The 22,305-nt window shown below is 36.8% G+C and overlaps 1 long non-coding RNA gene across 1 annotated transcript; it reads right to left on the bottom strand.

Annotated features, from left to right (window-relative positions):
• Positions 1-953: 953 nt before the first annotated feature.
• LOC110692432 lies at positions 954-3,992 on the bottom strand. Its single transcript, XR_002505466.1, has 3 exons — positions 3,134-3,992; positions 1,789-1,859; positions 954-1,223 (listed from the first exon to the last, which is right to left on the bottom strand). It is a non-coding gene; the product is annotated as an uncharacterized LOC110692432 (long non-coding RNA).
• Positions 3,993-22,305: the final 18,313 nt, after the last annotated feature.

Genomic DNA, 22,305 nt, shown 5'->3' with positions numbered 1-22,305 from the left:
TGGAATACGGACAACCTCAAAAAAAACTATATATAAAGTTTTTGAACTTAGCAAAAAGTTGAAAATACAACTAGGCCTAGCGACCAAGCCATGTAATTGAAGTTATACGGCCAAACAATGTAATTTTAACATAATTAATGAAATGTCATCCATTGTTACCTAATTTTCCACTTTTAGTTTTTTTTTTTCGGAATTATGATGTGTTCGAACAACAAATGATGAGCAAAAGCGCCGTGTAAAATGAAACCTATGGTTGCTCACAATATAGCAACTTGGCCGGGAAAAAAAGGATAACAAGGTTTCTCCTAGCTAAGTAACCCAGCCAAAGAAAAAGGGTAAGACTATGGAGGTACTTGGCCCCTATGACCGATATCCTAACCCCATAAGGCCCTAAGGACTAAATCCATCAGTCCACAAAAATTGGACGGACGAATAAATTATATGCAGTCCAAAATTGTCTAAGGCATGTTAAGTCTAAAGGCGAGGGCATACCTAAGCTCTTAAAGCCCCATAAATACTTAGAAATCATCATATTGAGATCCACTACTACAAAAAAAAGCCTAAGAGACTTGTTAAAATTGGCCAAAGAGACCTCTTTAGAGGAGGTCTCTAGCTCACAGGTCTCTTTGATAAAGAGACCTGGTAAATAGAACAGGTCTCTTTGTGATAAATAAGAGACCTGTTGAGTAAGATAATAGGTCTCTTTCGTTGTACTAACTCTATAAATTTTAGAAGGCAAAGAGACCTGTTTTCTTACCTAACATGTCTCTTTTTTGTATATAAGAGATCCGTTAAGTATGATAACAGGTCTCTCATCTTTGCTTTTTTAAAATAAAATTTGGCTAATTTTGATGACGTGGCTTGGCTCATTAATAAACGTGCTATAATGTACCCATACGGTTATGCGCCTATACCTGTATATATTTATATGTAGATGTATTTGTATAAATTAATTTATCCGCTACTACATGTTAATAGTCCAAAAAAAAAATTGACATAGTGTTATTAATAATAAACCAAGTCAACTAACAAACTTACATTCAATAATTTTGATTTTACCATCTAAAACACTACACAAAAACTTCTACAAAACTCCATTTTTGTACAAAATGTTACGACAACCCCCTCATTAAGGAATGTCCATACGTCTTCATTCTTTTCAGTAGCATCATTTGTTTAAGGCTCGAGAGCATATATAACCCACAAAGTCTTGATGGAAAGAACTGCAAGGTAAGAAACTACAAATCATAACTAAACGATCTTAATTTGTCAATTTAATAAATGTAAGGTACTAAATATTCGATTTCTGAGTATATACTGGATCATCTAACCTCTACAATGAAAATGCATTTATGTAAGTAAAGACAAAGTACCATTACATTTTTCTAAGAACAAAGAGTACAAAATTCTCTTTTTAACATTAAAGTAAGAATACATTAATCCTTAATAACTGAGATTTCAATGCTCAACATTAAAAAAAATAGCTATATCCTAAGAGACTCAAGAGTTTACAATCCTAGCTAGGATAAATTCTGATTGTCCCACAAAATGAAATCAAAAATAAATATAAGCTTATCTAATACCTTCTATGTTAAGTCATTTTTAAAAAAAATTAGCTAACAACCTATCATTAACTAATTAACATGTAAAACTGAAGAATCAGAGCAAAACTATCAACATAGCATAATATAATAATATTTATATTTCAGCTACACTAAATATCACTGTAGGCTTGGTATTATAAAAACACGGTAAAGGTATATATAATGCACCACATTAGGTACTCACATGTTTTTCCTCCCAATTAGTAGGATTCCTTGGTTCTTGACAATAGTTTACCTTTGCTGGCCCATGGTGATCTGCAATGAATAATACAACACATTATGAACATGCATATACCTAAACGTTTAGAAGCTGACAACATTTTATAAGTGGCACCTGATTTTTGGGTCTAAACCAGTGGTTCTCACTTATCTAGATTTACAAAGCCAAAGAAAAATCCACATTGAAGTTTTGGCCAGGAAATCAGGTTCCTATTGGATCTCAACCGTAACATATATCATATAAATATATGCCAAGAAGTTTGCAATTCAAAATGGAAATAAAAAATTACAAGAAAATGTTCAGAGCTAAGAACACATTGTAGCAAATCAAAATCCGGAACAAGCTCTTTCGACTTGAAACTTAACGGCTCAAGTAGTTTGCAAAGTTTCAATTGCAAACCAAACACTAAAGTACTAACACTTTAACCGATTCAAGAGTAGTTAAGTTGAGCCATTATCACACAAGGTCAAAATATAAATCTCAAATAATCTGAAAAGTTTCAATTGCGTGCAAGGAAAAACCCAAATTACTAGTAATGAGTTTCATTGTTTGTTAGCAGTTAAGTATTAGCATCACAACCTAGCAAATTACACAAAAGAATATCCAGTAATTAACTAATTTTTTGGCATAAATTAATCTATAAAACCAATTTCAAGGTGTTAAACATAATGAAAACCACAAATTGACATTTTCATAATTCAATACCCTAGCCAATGTAAAAATTAACAGAAAATTCATATTCCAACTAAAAAATGTACGCAATTTAAATTAGCAATTGCTCTGGACGAGTTTTCATGTGTTGATAACGATTTTCAATATCATTTTGTGGAGGAGGATGATTTAGAGAAGACACTTTTTTAGTAAAAAAAAACTTGAAATATCTCGAGTGTTTTTCTTTTCAAAAGGAAATTGAAGTTAAATGTTGAATTAGATAGATCAATCTAAATAATTATTGCTAGTTTGTTACTAAGACATATAAGTATAAAGTTAAAGTATAGAACCATATAAATAAGGATAAATAGACAGCCACTCCCCAGCCCATATAAATAATTCTTCTCCAACAACTCTTAATTCTACACCCAAACAACACAACAAGAAGCTAAAAGCGTTTCTTGCAGTTAAATTTCAAAACATAAATTTCAAAACTCACCTTCTGTAACATCCATTAATCAAGACCAAAACTTTATTATACTTCATTAACCCAATCACTTCCCACACTTAAAAATCTCAAAACCTTTATGTTCTCAACATGTTCTTCAATCAAGCTGTAATCTCCAATTAAATCATATAAAATCGAATAGCCAATTACCTCCATTATCGAGTAGGTGCTCCCACTGAAGTCCACGTCCGTATCATCCGGATTCATGGGGACTAGGGGATCAATTGGAGTGCCGTCCAACATTAGTGTACGAATGAAATTTCAGAAGAGGCAGCCCAAATGGTTTCAGCCAACCCCCCTTTACCGGAAAAATGTTTAGGGTAAATATATACCTACCACATGTTCCAATCCTATGGTGACACGTGGACTAATAAAAGGGAAACACGTGTCCTAATAGGGAGATGACAAGTGGCAATATGAGAGTACCTGAATAGGAAAAAGGCCTTCATTAATCCATTACATTAGGAGGCCTAATTCCCGAGAAAAGCACTAAAACGGCGCCCCCAAAGGACACCTGTCCTTACCTGAATGGGGTACCAAACCTTAGAATGCACACATTCCCACCCTAATGATTAGATAGCTAGATTGAGATATCATAAAAAGGCATATACAAAGTGCTCTAACTTCTTTCTACTTTCACTCTCTAAATATCTTTTGTTTTTCAGTTACTAACTTAACCGTCGGAGGCGAATATTTCGTCATCGGAATATTCGTTGTCTGGCAGATGTCTCCGGCTGTCTCTACATATTCACGACCTGCAACCCGAGATATTCTCAAAAACCCCTACTCCTTATATTTTTTTGTATACATGGTTTTTATGGTAGCATATTACTTGTAAAATATACAAAAAAAAAAATAAAAAATCAAAATGAACACTTTTAAACATTAAAATATTAACATACCTATTATAAAAAAGGATTCGGTTGGGACAAAGGGTCGCATTTAAAAGGTTTATTAGATAAAAGAAACAAAGGTAATTGTTAAAAGAATAAAATAAAAAATAAAACTAATGACATCATCGTAAAAAATTGGGGGGAAAAATAAAAAAAACTTCATGTGAGTGTGATATGTATACAATTTGGGGAAGGGATGTTGTCACTATGTTTTGTTTTAGTATTAGTTAATAGATATGTATATCCATTGGAGGTGATAATAAATAGTCTGTGTCACTGTCACAATCCAACCCATGTAAAAAAAAGAAAGTTTGAATAACCTCAAATTATCACCAATATTGGTAGCTAAAAGAATATTGACATATTTTGATATATTGTTTTAAAAAATATTAGCTGTTTTTTCCCTTTGATTATTGAAAGAATATTGACATTATACAAAAGAACTACATATAAGATTAACTAAATATAATAACAATTGCATTAAAAGTTAGCTATGAAAACACTGGGGATCAGCTCCTCGTGTGCGCAAAAAAAAATGTTCTCTAGCATAACGACTGGAAAAAATTTAAGATTTCTAATATAGTATTGAATAAATTTATTAAAATTTGGAAAAAAAAAAGAATAAATTCAAATCTTGAATCATAGGTAACAATAAAAATAATTGAATCTAGCAAAACATAACAAACTTTGCTTTCCTAAAAAGTTTAAAAATAAAAGAAAAAAAAGTTTTGGAGGGAATATATTTACCAAGAATTGACATGTATCATTCCTAGTGTTTGTTTTAGTATTATTTTATTGATGGCACACAAAATATACTATTGAAATTTAAAGTTTCACATAAAGCATAATTTGGTATGTATGCTGCTTATACATGCTGGGTATGTACCTAGAATGACCCGTCAAATGGTCTGCATGGATCAGATTACAACATTATTTTCAACATTTCATAATTTTACCCTTATTTTTGGTATGTTTTTTACATTATAGTTTACAAAATAATCTTACAAAATAAGCTAGCTAAACCAATTTCAAACAAAATAATACGATAAATAAACAAACAAAATACATGATTCCAAAAAACATGAGGGTAGTAAGTGTAGGGATCTATGTACTATATTGTGGAATTTCACGAATCTTATTCTCCGCACCTAATTTTAGATCAACATGCATAACACATAAGAATCACATACTAATACCTTTAAAACGTGAAAAGGTTACGGTTAGCTCTGAAAATAAGGTGAAATAGAGCTCCAAGTGTTTCTTCTCTACTCGGCACACGACCTTCAAATGAACGTCCACCAATACTAGATAGATTGGTAGAGTGAGAGAGGTTAGTTGAACCATCGCGATCAACACCTTCCAAAGACAACCAACCATTACACGAACCATCATACTCACACGCACGGTCGGACCAGTGAGAGAAAGAGAGCGAGGAAGTTGATTTCTTGTTTGCTAATTTTTTAGCTTAGGGTTTTTTGTTGAACAACTTCATTTTCTACCCTAGGCACCTAAACTATACATAATCATAATATATATAGATTAGTAAGCAAGCCCAAAACCTGTTGGGTTTTGTAATGTCTGACACTACGCGAAATGAAACCCTTCCAAAATCCGCACACAAATTAAAGTGACTAAACATGCATATTAATTAATTAACAATCACATAATTAATTAACAAGGAGAGAGAAAGAAGAAAAGACGATCTTACCCTTGACGCGTGCTTCACTTTTTCTAAGAGCTCGTACTTGAAAGTGTAAAGCTCCGCAAATGCGCAAGCCTCCAACGGCTCTCACCCTCGAGACCCGACCTAAACGGCCCCTACCCTGAAGCTTAGTCGGGGATAGACCAAGAAAACATAGAGTATTAGAATTAAGGTATTCTCTTCTTGGAGATCCCTTAAATTTCACAACTCAAGTGTCCCTTCCCAATGCCAAAGAATTGGTATTTATAGGGAACGGAGCCCTTGAATTCCAATCTCCTATCAATGTGGAAGAGTTGGTAAAATGCACTTTATTCAATTTATTTTAATTCAAACATCAAATTGAGATGCAAGTGAATCAACAAACGCCAAGTGTTAAGTGGTGAGCAAGGGGTTCGGTGAGGACTACAAGGGGAGGGGGGGACCATCCTCCCCTTGCTCCCCAAGCAACGCACCAAAAAACAGGGCTCCACAAGGCATCCTCGTTGGTGCTTAGCATCATGGCTGGGCCTACCAGCCAACCCGCATATGCCTACGCACAGCAAGCAGGCCATGCACACCATGCGGGCTGCTAATGCTGCTGCTACTGCTGCGTTGCTTATGCTTTTGCTACGCGGTACCCTGCATGCAAGCACGGATAGCTCATAGCACACCCACGGATAGCGTGCCGCTGATGCTGATGCGATGCTCGTGCTAGGGGCAGCCTAGCTGTTGTTATGCTTGCGGCTGGGTGCGAGGCCTAGCACACTAGCACGCTAGCACGCATGGCGCACCAGCTGCTGGCATGTGTGTGACTAGGTGCACCAGCCCCGCAAGCATACTCGGCCAGCAAGCCTAGCACGCACATGCATGCTTGGTTTGTGGCACATCCATGCGATGCGGTTGATCGCCTATGATAGCCTAGCATTTGCATGGCTAGGTCAATGTGAAGTTACAACTTAGCTTAAACTTGTCGTTCGCTTGATTTCTCTTCTCATTGAATTCTAAATTAAACTCGACTTACGACGCTCGGTTTCGACGCTCTACGCTCAATATCCGACGTCTTTGTTCGTAATACTCTAATGACTCATTTAATCCTTAGGATTAATTCGTCATTTCGGTTCGGTCACTCGATAGGGGTGTGACTCGAAGGGTTGAGTCAAGATTAAGCTATAATATTAATTATACATTATTATTACCGATCGGAAGTGGCCTCTAGCTAGGCATTCCGATCACTTGACCTCAATGAATAATTAGCTTTCTAATAATTCGGAAACCTCTATCGAAATAATACACTTATTCGAAGGACACCATTTCTTTCAATCTCCCACTTGTCCTTATGGAAAAGTGCGCTGTTAGTGTATAGCCCATTTCATATGTCACTTAATGTCTCTTCATGAACTATAAGGTAAGATTCTTAGTCATCCTTATTACTTCCAGAAGCGTTTCTCGATTTCCGAGTTCTACTGTCAATAAGAAGATGATTTTTAAAATCCATCTGAGCACGACCATGCATTTTCACAGTCTTGCTCTTCGAGAGGCGTTGGAAACAAAAAAGACATGTTCCCTATTGTTAATAAGGGGACATTCCCAGTCTTGTATTGTTAACTTCCCTTACTAAGAGGACCTAGCCACCCGAGTGTTGCCGTTATAATCCCAATTTACGGCAGACGTTTGACAACATCAAAACGGACTAGTACTCAAACAAGAGAAGTTACAATACTCATGGTCGAGGAAAGAGGTTCCGATAGCTATAATGAGAAATATACTTATGACGATTTAAAATTTCTTAAACAATTCTCATAGGTCGATCTGGTATAGTTCCAAACAAATACCTGTGCAAATGATTTATGACAATCATGTCCCTGTAATACAAGAAACGGTGCTATAAATCATTCTACACACTAATCTCAAGTGGTCATTAATCGTCCATGATTTAAATGACCTTGATTAGGGATAATTTTCAATTAAAATATTGAATGTTCACTTAATAGGTGTTTCTTTATCCAAGACATTGTCTTGATACCCTGTTTTGAATATTCTCTTAAATCGAATGGACTTATTATTTAATTCTAAACCATAATTAAATAGAAATGGAGTGATAATAATTTTGCCTAAAATTAAATTACTCCGAAAATGAATGGTTCAACATGGTGTTTTACATTAAAATCCTCAAATTTAATTAAAACACATGAACAGGGAAATTAAAGCCAATCTCTAACGTGCTTGATTCCCATTACTTCAACGTGCATGTTGCGTTTCACTTTGGGCAAAGGTTAAGTGAGGGGATCAGCTACATTGTCGTCCGTTCCAATCTTACAAATTCTTATTTCACCCTCGGACTTCCATTCTCTTATCATGTGAAATCGCCTCTTGACATGTTTGACCTTCTGATGTTCCCTTGGCTCCCTAGCCTGAACAATAGCTCCATTGTTATCACAATAGAGGTTTATCGGACCCTTGATTGAGGGTACAACATCAAGTTCACCAATGAACTTACGAATCCAAACTGCCTCCTTAGTTGCTTTTGAAACTGCCAAGTATTTGACTTTAGTTGTAGAATATTTAGTTGTGCTTTTCTTAGCACTCTTCCAACTAAACACCCCTTCATTTAGACAAAATATGTACCCTAACTGCGACGTGGAGTCATCTCTGTCAGCCTGGAAGCTTGTGTCGTTATAACCTTCAACAACAAAATAGTTACTTCCACCATAGACAAGAAATTTATCCTTGTTCCTTTTCAGGTACTTTAGGATATTCTTGGCCGCAATCCAATGCACCACTCCCGGGTCTGATTGGTATTGGCTCGTAACACTCAAGGCATACGATACATCCGGCCTAGTACATATTATGGCATACATGATTGATCTAATAAGAGAAGCATATGGGATCTGATTCATCCTATCTCACTCATCAGGTGTCTGTGGACACTACTTCTTGCTGAAAGTTATACCATGTGACATGGGTCGGTGCCCTCTCTTGGACCCTTCCATGTTGAAATGTTCTAGTAACTTATCAATATAAGTAATTTGGCTCAATCCAATCATCCTTTTAGATCTATCATGATAGATCTTGATGCCCAATATTTATTGTGCCTTTCCCAAGTTCTTCATTGAGAAACACTTTCCAAGCCAAGTCTTTTCAAACTCTAACATTGGAATGTTGTTTCCAATGAGCAATATGTCATCGACATATAAGATAAGGAATGCGATGTCACTCCCACTGACCTTCTTATAAACACAAGATTCATCTGGATTTTTGATAAAACAAAACATGCTAATGGCTTTATCAAATCGCAGATTCCAACTTCTACTTGCCTGCTTTAATCCATAAATTGACTTCTTTAGCTTGCATACTTTCCCAGCATTCTTTGCTTCAACAAAATCTTCATGTTGTGTCATATACACAGTTTCTTCCAAAATCCCATTAAGGAAGGCGGTTTTGACATCCATTTGCCATATTTCATAATCATAATATGCGGCAATTGCTAGGATAATCCGGACGGACTTAAGCAAAGCGACTGGAGAAAAGGTTTCATCATAATCAACACCGTAAATTTTCCTGTAACCTTTTGCCACCAATCTATATTTTAGTATAGATACATTTCCATCTTTGTCGGTTTTCAAGTTGGACATCCATTTGCAACCGATAGGTGTGTAACCTTAGGGCAAATCAACCAAGTCCCAGACTTGATTTTCAAACTTGGTGTCTATCTCGGATTTCTTGGCCTCATGCCATTTTTCACAATCGGGGCTCGTCATATATAGCTTGTTTGTACGTCACTGGCTCATCTCCATCCATAATTAGGATGTATTTATCTTCGGTTAAGACAACACCGAGGTATTTGTCTGGTAGAGACCTTGGTCGTTTCCACTTATCCAGGTTAATAGGTTGAGCATTCTAAAGAACTTTTATTGTCAGTTTTGTCAGGTTGACTTTGTTGCTCGTCCTCTCGAACTTCATCGAGTTCGATTTTCCTCCCACTTGTCATTTTGAAAATGTGCTCCCTTTCCAAAAAGACACCATCATGAGCAAAAAACACTTTGTTCTCGGATTTTTTGTAGAAGTAATACCCCTTAGTTTCTTTTGGGTATCCCAAAAGGAAACACTTATCTGATTTTAGGTGAAGTTTGTTAGAAATTCATTTCTTGACATATGCTTCGCAACCCAAAATCTTAATAAAAGACAATCGTGGAGGTTTCTTCGTCCGTAATTCATATGGAGTCTTTTCGATAGCTTTTGACGGAGCTTGATTCAGAGTTAGTGTCGCGGTTAGAAGTGCGTGTCCCCTGAAAGAGATAGGAAGATTGCTAAGACCCATCATTGATCGGACCATGTCTAACAAGGTTCGATTCCTCCTTTCGGATAATCTGTTCCATTGTGGAGTTCCGGGAGGTGTCAAATCTGAGCGAATTCCATGTTCATTCATATGGTCGTCGAATTCATGGCTCAAATACTCGCCACCTCGATTCGATCGAAGTGCTTTGATTTTCTTGCCAAGCTGATTTTCGACTTCACTTTGAAACTCTTTGAATTTCTCAAAAGATTCGGATTTGTGCGACATAAGGTAGACATATCCATATCTACTATAGTCGTCCTTGAAAGTGATAAAATAGCGATGAACATTCCTTGCGGGTGTACTCATTGATCCACATACATCCGTGTGTATATGACCTAATAAGTCACTACCCCTTTCTCCCAACTTGGAGAATGGTTGCTTTATCATCTTGCCTAATAAATATCCTTTGCAATTTTCAAATGACTCTAAGTCGAATGAGTCAAGAATACCTTCATGAAGAAGTTTCTTAATGCGTTTGATGTTAATGTGGCCAAGGCGACCATGCCACAAATAGGTTTGATTCGACTCAATTAGTCTTAGCTCTTTTGGTGGTATCATTAACATTTGTCTAATCACATATAAAATGTGTAATCTAATAGAACATATAAGCAAGACCTTAAAAAAACAACCATTGTTATATTCTTGTGATCAAAGAACCCAGCGTCCAACGCCGTAGATCAAAATATGTTCAAAAAATATTAAAAAAGAATTAGTTCATTACAAGCCAAAGACAAATGATGTGCCTACAAGCACGACGAAAATACCATCTTCATCGTCCGCTCGTAGTTGCACATCCACTTGTGAAGCTCTCTCACTTGGTCCCTGAAAATGGGAGCATAAAGTGAGTTAAACTTGGTATCCAATGCCTATGAATAGCTTTATACACAAGTGTTAATGAAGATACTTGAGGTAGATGAACCATTCCTTTCCTCATCCCTTTGAAAGATCTTGCATTCCCTCTTGTAATGGCTTTGCCCACCATAATAAAAGCAACAAATCTTCCCTTTGTTGTTGAACTCCTTCTTCTTTGTTCTTAAGGGCCTTTTTGTTGCTCCATAGGAGATGGCTTGGCGAAGTAGTTGCACCACTTCTTTTAAAGAGTGTGACTCCTTTTCCGCAGCTATATACATCCTAAGTGCATTATAGCCCGAGTGGAGTGAGGCAAGCAAGATGGACCCGCTATGTCATCCTCCAATAGGATTCCGAGAAGCTCCGTGATCTTGAAGAGCCTAGTCATTCTAATCACCTGAGGTTGGAGGGGCATATCGGGTCTCAATTTGGTATTGTAGACCCTTGACCAAAGCTGATACCTCTCCTTAGCAAGGCAACCATCTTCCGGTGGCTTTATCTTCTTGTTTGAGAGTGACCTAGTCACATCAAACACGATTCCATCATAGTTGCAATTTAGACTCTTGGTGACTCTCACATTGACAATGTCCTCAAGTGCTTTGAGGAAACGTGTCTGGAAAATAGGAGGAGAACTTTTCCTTCCATTCTTTCGGGATAGAATTAGCCATTAGTCGGAAGACCATGCATCATGAGCTTCATCACTGATGAGTCCCTTAGAGAAGAAGATTGGAATGGGAGTATCTAGAATGTACTCCATGGAACACCTCCGATGAGTTTTTTGGAGTTCCTCTTCCCATTCCTTAAAGTTGACCAAGTTTAGGCTAAAAGACAACTTATCGGGGAGTTCCAGGCACATAAGTTGTTGTTGTTGTTAGTTGCAGACATGATTCTACAATTGAAAGTATTTGCACTGAAAAACCATTCATAAAACCAATAAGTATGAAATTTAAAGCATACATGCAAATTTCCAATCTTATTGAGCGTTTTATCCACGCATTAAAATTTTTCCCTTTTAGGCGAGAATAATACGATTCCGAGATCCCAAAAATCAAAAAGTGATTAAGCATGCTTTGGTTTGTCTTAACACTTGGTATTTTAAGGTTAGCAATCCAATTTCTAATAGCTTTAAGCTACTCTTGGTTCGACAAAACGTCGCATCTAATGCTTTCTTGACGTTTCATCTCCATTGCCACGACATCTAAGTACTCCTTACTGATAAGCTTAACCAAAATCAACATGTACACCTAGTATACCTTACGTTCCATGGGAGATAGTGATGCCTTGGTTTGGCATAGCCCATCACTATGTGCATTAGTTCGGTAAGTGTTGTCTTGGAATGGCAAATTTGGCTCAATTTCGTAGGGACCTAGGGTTTCTATGTTAATTGATTTAAGTGAACTGAATTCAGCATCGCAACATTCGAAATCCTAAACATGCATCTAACATATCATTCATATATATAAGCATAATTATATATAGAAAACATAAGTAAAAGATGCATTTGGCAACTAGCATGACCCCTTGAGTCTTCAAGGGTCGTCGTTGCATCCTCTTGGCTTGTCTTCTTAGAAACGCCATCTTCGAGACATCTCCACCAATTATGCAACTACTAGTAATTATGACTAGGACTAATCTAAATATTAAGGTACAAAAATACGTAACGGTAAGCAGACCGTATTTAGATTTACAAAAATACATAACGGATTGCAGTCCGTATTTACTATCCTATTACTAGTTGCCATTTTCACAAAACCTGTGATAGCATGTTCATTCCATTTATCCATTCACTATATGTGAATGGCCCATGCATTTTACAACGTAAAACGAGTAACAATGTATAACACGCTTAAACTAGTAACTAACTTAGGTGGTTAATCCAATTAACGCGCCTAATTAAAACTAGTCAAAGTTGTTAATAGATTATGTGATGAAAATGCAATAAAATTAGCTCAATTAATTAATGAAGGACCCACTAAATTTCGCATCCAACTTAATTAATTCAATTAATTAAGCCGTTTAACCCAAATTTTGCCAAATTATTCAGCAAGTGACGGAGAAACCGTAGCCTAGCCTTGTTAAAATAATATAATCAAATAATTAAATAAATAATTAAAACGACAAAATCGCAAAACACATAGCCCAACGATGCCCAAGTGACTAGCACCAAGCCCCGAGGCTCGGTGTGCTAGGCACCAAGGTGAGGCTGCCATGCGTGGCTGCTGCCCTCGCACACCCATTGCTGCGCCAAGCACGTGGGAGTGGCTAATAGCATCGTACACACGTTAGACTGGCCACATCAGTGTGCTTGCGTGCAAGCAAGTCTCGACCCCAAAGGCCCTAGGATGTGCGTGGTTGTGCTGGTCACTACCGCACACTGCAGCACCCCACGCACCGCACCGTGCTTACACCAAGCGTACACGAGGCTCGCACACACACCATGGTAACAGCGCACCATCAAAGCACCAACCCGCACTCCTTGGCAACCACATGCTAGCCGAGGGAGTGCTTGGGCATTTGTGCCTCGATTTGTGTGCTCGTGCCTCGGGATTTAATCCCGTTTTATGTGTGATATAAAAATTAACCCTAAATTTATTTTAGAATTCAATATTGAGCAAAAATTAAAATAAAATAAGTCCAACTTAAATAAATTCAATATTTAGTGCACAAATCAAAATTAATTCAAAAACCATTCTTTAAAATTATTTTTGGCTCAAGTTGATGCTATAAAATTTAGGGCTACTCTCACATTAATTTAACCAAATGTAAATTAATAATGAGATTTGACAAAATGAAAGGGGTTAGAAAAATAAACACAATCATCCAATGAAAAATTTCGAACACTAACTTGTGTAAACTTGAAAAATTACATCTTCGATATGAAGATTAATCAAATTTCAGTCACAAGTTTTGAACTTTTAACACATAATCAACTCAAAAATGATTAAATGCAAAAACAAGTTCAACATGGAATTTAGAAAGTTAAGTTCCAAAATAATAAACAATTAAAGATTGAATCTTTAACATTTTTAGGGACTTCGAAATTACAAATTCACCATAAACATTCACACTTGAAGCAATTAATTTGCAAAATGTGAAATTGCAAGTTTATGTGAAAAATGAACTCGGCAAATTAAGCACCAAATATGACTTCATACACATGCTTAATAAGGGTTATTATTGCAGTAGATTAATGATGTAACCATACACATAATCTAACATTAAGATGCCAAAATTAATCAAGGTTTAAAGATTCAAAAATTTTCGTCAAAAAACGAAAGATCCCTTGAGAAACATGTTTATGGATGGATTTTGGCTTCTGGACAGTCCTCGAAAAGGTTCGAAACTGATTTAGAACATTGATTCCCCCGAAAATTCACTACTTTTGGGACGAAATCTTGGTTCTTGAGCAAAAATTAGAATAAATACGAGATTAAAACTAATTTAAACGAGCTTCTAATCTAATTAGGAAGAAAAACAAGAAATTTCAATTCATTTAAATCACCTTAATTAATTATTAGTTACAATAATTAAATGAGCGTGGCGCCGATACCGCTGGTGGGTTTCGTGGTGCAATGTCCGACACTACGCGGAATGAAACCCTCCCAAAATCCGCACACAAATTAAAGTAACTAAACATGCATATTAATTAATTAACAATCACATAATTATTTAACAAGGAGAGAGAAAGAAGAAAAAACGATCTTACCCTTAACGCATGTTCGCTCTTTCTAAGAGCTCGTACTTGAAAGCATAAAGCTCCGCAAATGCGCAATCCTCCGACAGCTCTCACCCTCGAGACCTGACTCGAACGGCCCCTAACCTGAAGCTTAGTCGGGGCTAGACCAAGAAAACTTAGAGTATTAGAATTAATTGGAGATCCCTTAAAATTCAGTACTCAAGTGTCCCTTCCTGATGGCAAATAATTGGTATCTATAGGGAAGGGAGCCCTTGAATTACAATCTCCCATCAATATGGGAGAGTTGGTGAAATGCACTTTATTCAACATATTTTAATTCAAAAATCAAATTGAAATGCAAGTTAATCAACACACGCCAAGTGTTAAGAGGTAAGCAAGGGGTTAGGTGAGGACCACAAAGGAGGGGGAGGGGGACCATCCTCCCCTTGATCCATAAGCAACCCACCAAAAAAACCAGGCTCCCCACGCATGAGCTTGCACACGCACATGCTGGCTGACAGCTTACCTTGGCTGCTAGGGCAGCCTCGCTGGTACCTAGCATCTTGGTAGGCCTGCCAGCTAGCCCGCATATGCCTACGCACAGCAAGCAAGCCATGCACGCCATGTAGGCTGCTATTGCTACTACGTTGCTTATGCTTGTGCTACGCGCTGTGCAGTACGCAAGCACGCATAGCTCATAGCACACGTACGCATAACGTGCTGCTGCTACTGATGCGATGCTCGTGCTAGGTGCAGCCTAGTTGTTGCCATGCTGGCGGCTGGGTGCGAGGCCCAGCACACAAGCATGCTAGCACGCATGGCGCACCAGCTGTTAGCATACATGCGACTAGGTGCACCAGCCCCGCAAGCATGCTCGGCCAGCAAGCCTAGAACGAACAAGCATGCTTGGTTTGCGGCACAACCATGCGATGCGGTTCGTGCCCTATACTAGCCTAGCCTTCGTATGGCTAGTCAAATGTAAAGTTACGGCTTAATTAGCTTAAACTTGTCGTTTCCTTGATTTCTCGTCTTGTCGAATTCTAAATTCGACTCGATTTACGACACTCGGTTTTGACGCTCTAAGTTCGATATCCAACTTCTTTGTTCGTAATACTCTAATGACTCATTTAATCCTTCGGATTAATTTGTCGTTTCGGTTCGGTTACTCGATAGGGGTGTGATCCAAAGGGTTCAGTCAAGATTAAGCTGTAATATTAATTATACATTAATATTACTGATCGGAAGCGGCCTCTAGCTAGGCATTCCGAGCACTTGACCTCACTGAATAATTAGCTTTTTAATAATTTCGAACCGTCTATCAAAATAATACACTTGTTCTAAGGACAACATTCCTTTCAAAACCCCTTCCCACACTCTTCATGGTCGACCACCTAAGGGAAGACCCACGATGGGACCTTCTTCTCTTATGTTTAATCTACAACTCATAGTGTCACCTTATATGATCCGTTCTAATGTGATATGGCTATATCACTAGCCAATAGATATTTAATATATACCTATAGTTGTGATATTTAATATATATTTAACCAAGGTACAATGAGAACTAGGTGAATAATAGGGACTAAGAACTAATATTGCACGTTGGATCCAATAAGAGGCGCGCTACAATTGGACGACTGAGATCTATTATTACAACTTAAATGCATTTCAAGAAAACAGAAGCATAAAATTGCTTCCCCTTTCAACTAACATGCAAATTTTCTCTCTCCTAAAAAAAACGATCAAAACAAAAACCGCCATTGTTAACTACATTTGTGAGCTTGAAACCGCCAGTGTAACTGCTCAACTACTTCTATTAAACTTTGACGTTTCTCATGTGGTAAGATTTTGCAAGATTATTACTCACTTAAAGAAGAAAATTAAAAATTCGAAGAAAACCTAGGTAAACTACAATTTTTTTACTTATTTTGTTTATTTTTAAAAATTATACTGTTTAATCCAATTTATTACTTATTTTGTTTATTTTTAAAAATTATAGTGTTTAATCCAATTCATTACTTACTATAGGTCAAAATTTGTTCAACTTGTTGTGTTCGAAGTTTGTTCCTAAAAGGAATGGTGTCCTTTTAACAAGTTTATTATTCTAATAAAGGGTTCAGAATTATTACAGAGCTAATTCTTCAGTAAGGTCAAGTGATCGGAATGCCTAGCTGGAGGCCGCTTCCGATTAGTAATATTGAGGTACAATTAATATTAGAGCTTAATCTTAACTGAACCCTTCGGGTCGAACCCAATCAAAAAACCGATCCAAGACGACGAATTAATCCGAAGGATTCAATGAGTCGCGGAGTTTTACGAACACAGACGTCGGATATCGAGCCTAGGGAGTCGTAACCGAGCGTCGCAAATCACAAGCAACAAGTGCAAGCATAGCCGTAGCACCACATTGGTCTAGCCATGTGGATGCTAGGCTGGCTCGAGCTAGTATGCACCTAGCATGGCTAGGCGCAAGCCTAGACACACTAGGTGTGCTAGGCGCACCATCGCTAGCACTAGGTACTAGCATGCGTGCGTGCTTAGCATGGCAGCACCATAGCTAGCACTAGGTACTAGCATGCGTGCGTGCTTAGCATGGAAGAACCATCGCTAGCACCAAGTGCTGGCATGCGTGCATGCCTTGCATCGCAGCAGCATGCGTGCCTTCGCGTGGCAGCACTAAGCAGCACGCTGTGCTCCGCAATGCACATCTGCATGGCCTAGGCGCCAGCACAATGCTAGGCAACGGCTAACGCCCAACAGCCCAGCATGCATGTGCTAGGCATGCTGGGGCCAGTGCGTGTGTGCTTGGCCTAGGCATCAGCAGCACGTCTAGCAACGCCCAACAGCCAAGCGTTCATATGCGTATGCGGGTGCCTGGGCTAGTGCATGCTTGCTATGCGAGAGGGCAGTGCGTGCTAGCCAGCAAGCAGCGGCAACGAAGGGAGCCTCGCCCAGCGCCCAACAGCCCAGCGCCCAACAGCCCAGCAACATGCGTGGCTCGCTAGCAGCACGCATGTGCTGGCTGGTACACATTGCATGCTGGGTAGTGATGATGTGCGTGCTAGCCTTTAGCTGGTGCATGCTGGCGTGATAGTTGGCTGCCAGCCCAGCCATTGCTTTAGGCCGGTTAGAGGGAGGTGGGGACCAATGCTTGGAGCAAAGCCTTGGGGAGCAAGGCAATGGTCCCCCCATTGGTTTTGGTCCTCACCTAACTCTCTCTCTCCCCTTGACACTTGTTGCATGCTGATTGCTTTGATTAATTATTTAAATTAGAATTAAATAAATTATCACATTTACCAATTCTCCCACATTGGTGGAAGATTGACATTCGAGGGTTAATTTCCCTATAAATACCAAGGGTTTGGCATTTAGGAAAGAACACACTTGAGTGAAACTATATAGGCATCTCCATTGTTGAGAATACCTTAAGTTCGTAAAACTCCAAATTTTATATTTTATCCGGGTCCCGACTAACCTTCGGGGCTAAGGACGATCGGGTCGGGTTCGAGGGTACGAACCGTCAGAGGCCTTGCAATTGAGAGGTTGAAGTAAGAGATCTATTAGCGAGCGAAGCACCCGTCTAGGGTATAATTCTTTATCCCTCATTCTTTTAATTATGTATTAATTATGTTTTGCATGCTTTAATGGCTTTACTTATCGGGGCAGGTCTTGGGGGGTTTCTTTCCGCATGGTGAGGGTCACTACGAAACCCTACAGTTCTACTGCAACTAAGGTATGAGAGTTTTATTTATTTATTTATTTTAATTTTTTTTGTTTTACGAATTTTGGTATAAATGTGGTTCTTTTTTTTTTTTTTTTTACAAATTTGAGTAATTTTCATACTACTTCAACTAGTTTGAAATTATCTTTAATTTTCAGTAATTTGTTTTAAATTTCTTTACTATTCTTTTATTTTAAGTAACTTTCTTTAATTTTATTTAATTTTCTTTTATTTTCAGTAATTTTGAGTAATTTTTGATAAAAGTGGATGGAAATTAGATAAAAGTAGATATAAATTAATTAAAATTTAATCGATTGCTGTAGGATTTGTTTTTAAAGTCTTACTTTCATTAGTTTTGAGAAATTTTCTTTAATTTTGAGTAATTTTTAATAAAAAAGAGATATAAATTGGTTAAAAGTAAATAGAATTTTGTTAATAGTTAATCAAATTCTATATGATGTGTAGAAATTAATTGTTTCTTATTTTATGGTTACATGATAATATGAAGAAATCTCAAAACAAAACTTCTAAAGGTAATCTACCTTGAACAATTTTGAAATATCTACCTCACATTCCTTACTTTATTGTTGTTTAACTCTTTTATTTTCCTTCTTTTCTTATTCTAATAAAGGAGGTTTCATACACCCTATTTGTTTACTGACCAAATTGCAATGATGTTTATTACTCCCTCCGTATTTTACTAAGTGTTACAATATAACTGGCACATAATTTTAGGCAATTTAATTGACTTAAATAAAATAAGAGATAAGTGGGATAGTTGGTGTATAAAAAATTATAAAAGAAAGATAGTGGGGTTAATAATTTATTGAAAAGTAATGAATGTGAGAGTAAATAAATAATAAAAAAATTGTAGTGGGTTTGGATAGGGATAGAGCTGGCAAATGGATAAGGTCGGGTCAGGTTCGTGTTCAGGTCTTCTAATTTCGGGTAAGGAAATCCCCAACCCGACTTGATCCATTTAAGTTTTTCGGGCTGAAAATCCTAAATTGAACCTGATATTTTCGAGTTTGGGTCAACCCGAATTAGACCGGATATGACCTGAATTTTGTTTTGGGTCTAAATCCAGTTTCTTTAACTTAAAATGGACCTTGATTTTTTTCAAGTAACCCAATATGTTTCAAATTTTTTAAACACACAACAGTGAACCAAAGCTTCAACTATCTAAAGTAAACCACAAATCTATGTACCTAAATTTGTATTACAAAACAAAAGTCTTCTTAACAAATCAAAAACAACAAAACAGATCATAAAGTTGTAGAATCGATCTCTTCTTCTTCTCCCGAAGAAAGTTGTTGAACATTCATTACTTTCTGCCAAAAAATTATAAAGCATCAAAACATATTATATAACAACTCTCCATTAAGAAAATTTGTTTATAAAAGAACAAGAACAAATTAAAAAAATGACATGAATAGTTTATAAAACAACAAGAACAAAGTACTATACCAACAACAACAACAACAACAACAAAAAATCAGCAAGAATAAAGCAATAAAATATATAATAAACACAAAAAAAAAATAAAACAAAAAAAAATAAAAAACTATAAAATTATAAAAAACAACCATATAATAACATAAAGAACAACATTTAACAATAAAAATCAGCATTAACATTCGAAAATTAGCATGAACATATGAAAAAATTATACAAATGAACAGATTGACGTATCAGCAAATAATTTTATTTTAAAAATATTTCATGGAACTCAACTCATCAAGGCAAAATATAATTGATGGATCATTAAATTTAAACCGTATTTAGAAAAAAACAAAACGAAAACTTGCAAAAAAAAAATGGGGAAGCAAAATACCTTGACTGATGAAGGAGAGCAACACGTAGTAGGCGTGGAGAACTGAAGGAGTGTTGAATTGTTGATACTTTGAACATTGAATTATTCAAAAAGGTTGAGAAAATATAATATTATAATGTAGTTTTTTGTCAAAAATGAAAGTATAACACTTATTAAAATACGGCTGCATTTGATAAGTGTAACACTTATTAAACCACAGAGGGAGTATTGTTTTCTCTCAGTTATTACTCTGAAATTTTAGACCGTTTTTACTCTACCTGTTTTCTAAAATTTAGTTTTTGTTGTTTCCTTTGCTAATGTCAAATTGAACTTAAATGCTCCATATCTAGTTCTTATAAACATGTTGTGACTACGTCCACTTTTGGCTATTTAAATGTTTTCTACTCCCTCTTTAGGAGTCCATATCAGCGCATAGCAGCTATGGGCATATCAATGTATAAGAGGGCATAAGTGTCATTTACCATGCATTAAAATAAAAAAAGTGGAGTGGAAGGCTGAATGTGTTTTGGTATCCCGTTATTTTTCGAAAACTAATTTCATTACCTTTAAAGCTTATTCTCTCTACTCCGTTTCTTGTTTTCTCTCGACTCTCTCTCCTCCCTCAAGGTCATGTACTCTGTTCCAACGAAGACGCTAGGACGGTGGTTATCGCCGGAGCAAGAGCAGAAGTTTATTGCGGTGTAGTTGGTGCGTAAATTGTAGGTAGCTGCTACTAGCTTCGTTGTTTGGTTGAAGGTATGGGCGCAAAACACTTATCGAATTATGAATTAATGTGTATATGTTGTATTTGTGACTTTTGTTATTTGTTATGAAGTATTAGTTTATATAATCTAGGGTTTTCCAATGAGTTTAGCGATGTAGGGTTACTGTGTTGTTCATTTGTTTGTTGTGAAAAATTTTAGTGGGCGTGGTTTTAAAACCCTTAATTGGAATGAATTTGTTGTTATGATGTTTTTGTTTATGTGATTTACAGTTATCCAGTAAAAATAGCGATTTAGGGTTTCCTTTGTTGTTCATGTTTATAATTGGAATTAATTTGAGGTTGTGAAACCCGTAATTGGAATGAATTTGTTGTTATGATGACTTAGATTATGTAATGCTTTGCTAGCCACTGAAATTTGCGACCCTTTGTTGTTTAATTTAATTTTAATCCATGTAAATGAGTGATTAATTGTGAGTTTTTTGTTGTGGAAGACTTATTGAATTATGAATAAGTGGTATTGTTACATTAAGAAATTATGACTGTTGTGGTACGTATATGTGAATATAGTGGAGAAATTAGAAGTAAAGAGTTAAGGGTTTGTTGAAATGGTTTTATGTAGTTGGAAAATCCCATTTATCGAGTGTTCATTTGAACTTGGCAGGGGGAAATAATGTCGAGGAAGAGCAAGGGATCAGGATTGGTGAGTTATTGTTTGTTGAAATTAAAAGATTGTGTGTTTGCTTAGCGATGGTTGTGTGTTGAAGTTGATTTATGGTGGAAAATATTTGTGTTTGTGTAGGCGCGGTCGAAAGCCGTGAATGAAGAGGCGCCTAAAAAGAAAGCAGCTAGTAAAGGGAAGAAGAAACTGAAATCTGATCCAGTTTTTGAGGTAGAGTATTTAAAGGACTCTGACGAAGCTGGTTCTTATGATGGTGGTTATGCTGAATCTAGTAGTGATGAAGCTGTTTCTGATGATGCTGCTTCCACATCTGGTGATTATGTGGAAGATGAGGATGCGGAGGACAATGGTCTAGGTAGTGAAGAAGAAACAAAACAGGACAAAGTGAGCTACCAGGATCTCCTGATCAAGTTATTGTGGGAAAAGGTTGACAAAAGGAAGCGCAAGCGAGGTCATATTGATAAAAGGACAAGAAAAAGGGGCAAGCTAAATGTATGTCATGTGAGATGGAAATGATAAAAGCTTATTTGTTGTGTAATACTTGGATGTAGAAATGAAATGTGTAATGTCATGTGTAGGTCGAGAAGATGAAGGGAGAAGTGGCGAAGGTAAAAGGGGTTGTCGTTAAAACCCAATCAAGAAGTACGCAGAAGGTACTCTCTGAACATTATTTGTTGAAATCCATGACATGGAAATGTCTGTTGGGAGTTCTATGGTTGGGCCTATGTTTAGGTAGTTAGGAAAATAAACTGAATTACTAAAGATTAATTGTAAATTATACTTGAGTTGTAAGTTAAGTATGAATATTGTGATTCCTTAATTTGGATGTGCAAGATTATAATCCCTTATAGAATATTCACAAGTAATTTGAATGGGATTATATAATTAGTTTTCATTAAGCTGGTTTATATGGAAGGACAGTTGCTGTAATTTGTTGTAATTTAGTTGGA

The sequence above is a fragment of the Chenopodium quinoa genome, unplaced genomic scaffold (assembly GCF_001683475.1).
Source record: "Chenopodium quinoa cultivar QQ74 unplaced genomic scaffold, ASM168347v1, whole genome shotgun sequence".
In the NCBI taxonomy this organism is placed as follows: Eukaryota; Viridiplantae; Streptophyta; class Magnoliopsida; order Caryophyllales; family Amaranthaceae; genus Chenopodium; species Chenopodium quinoa.
This window is presented reverse-complemented; position numbering and strand designations above follow the sequence as displayed.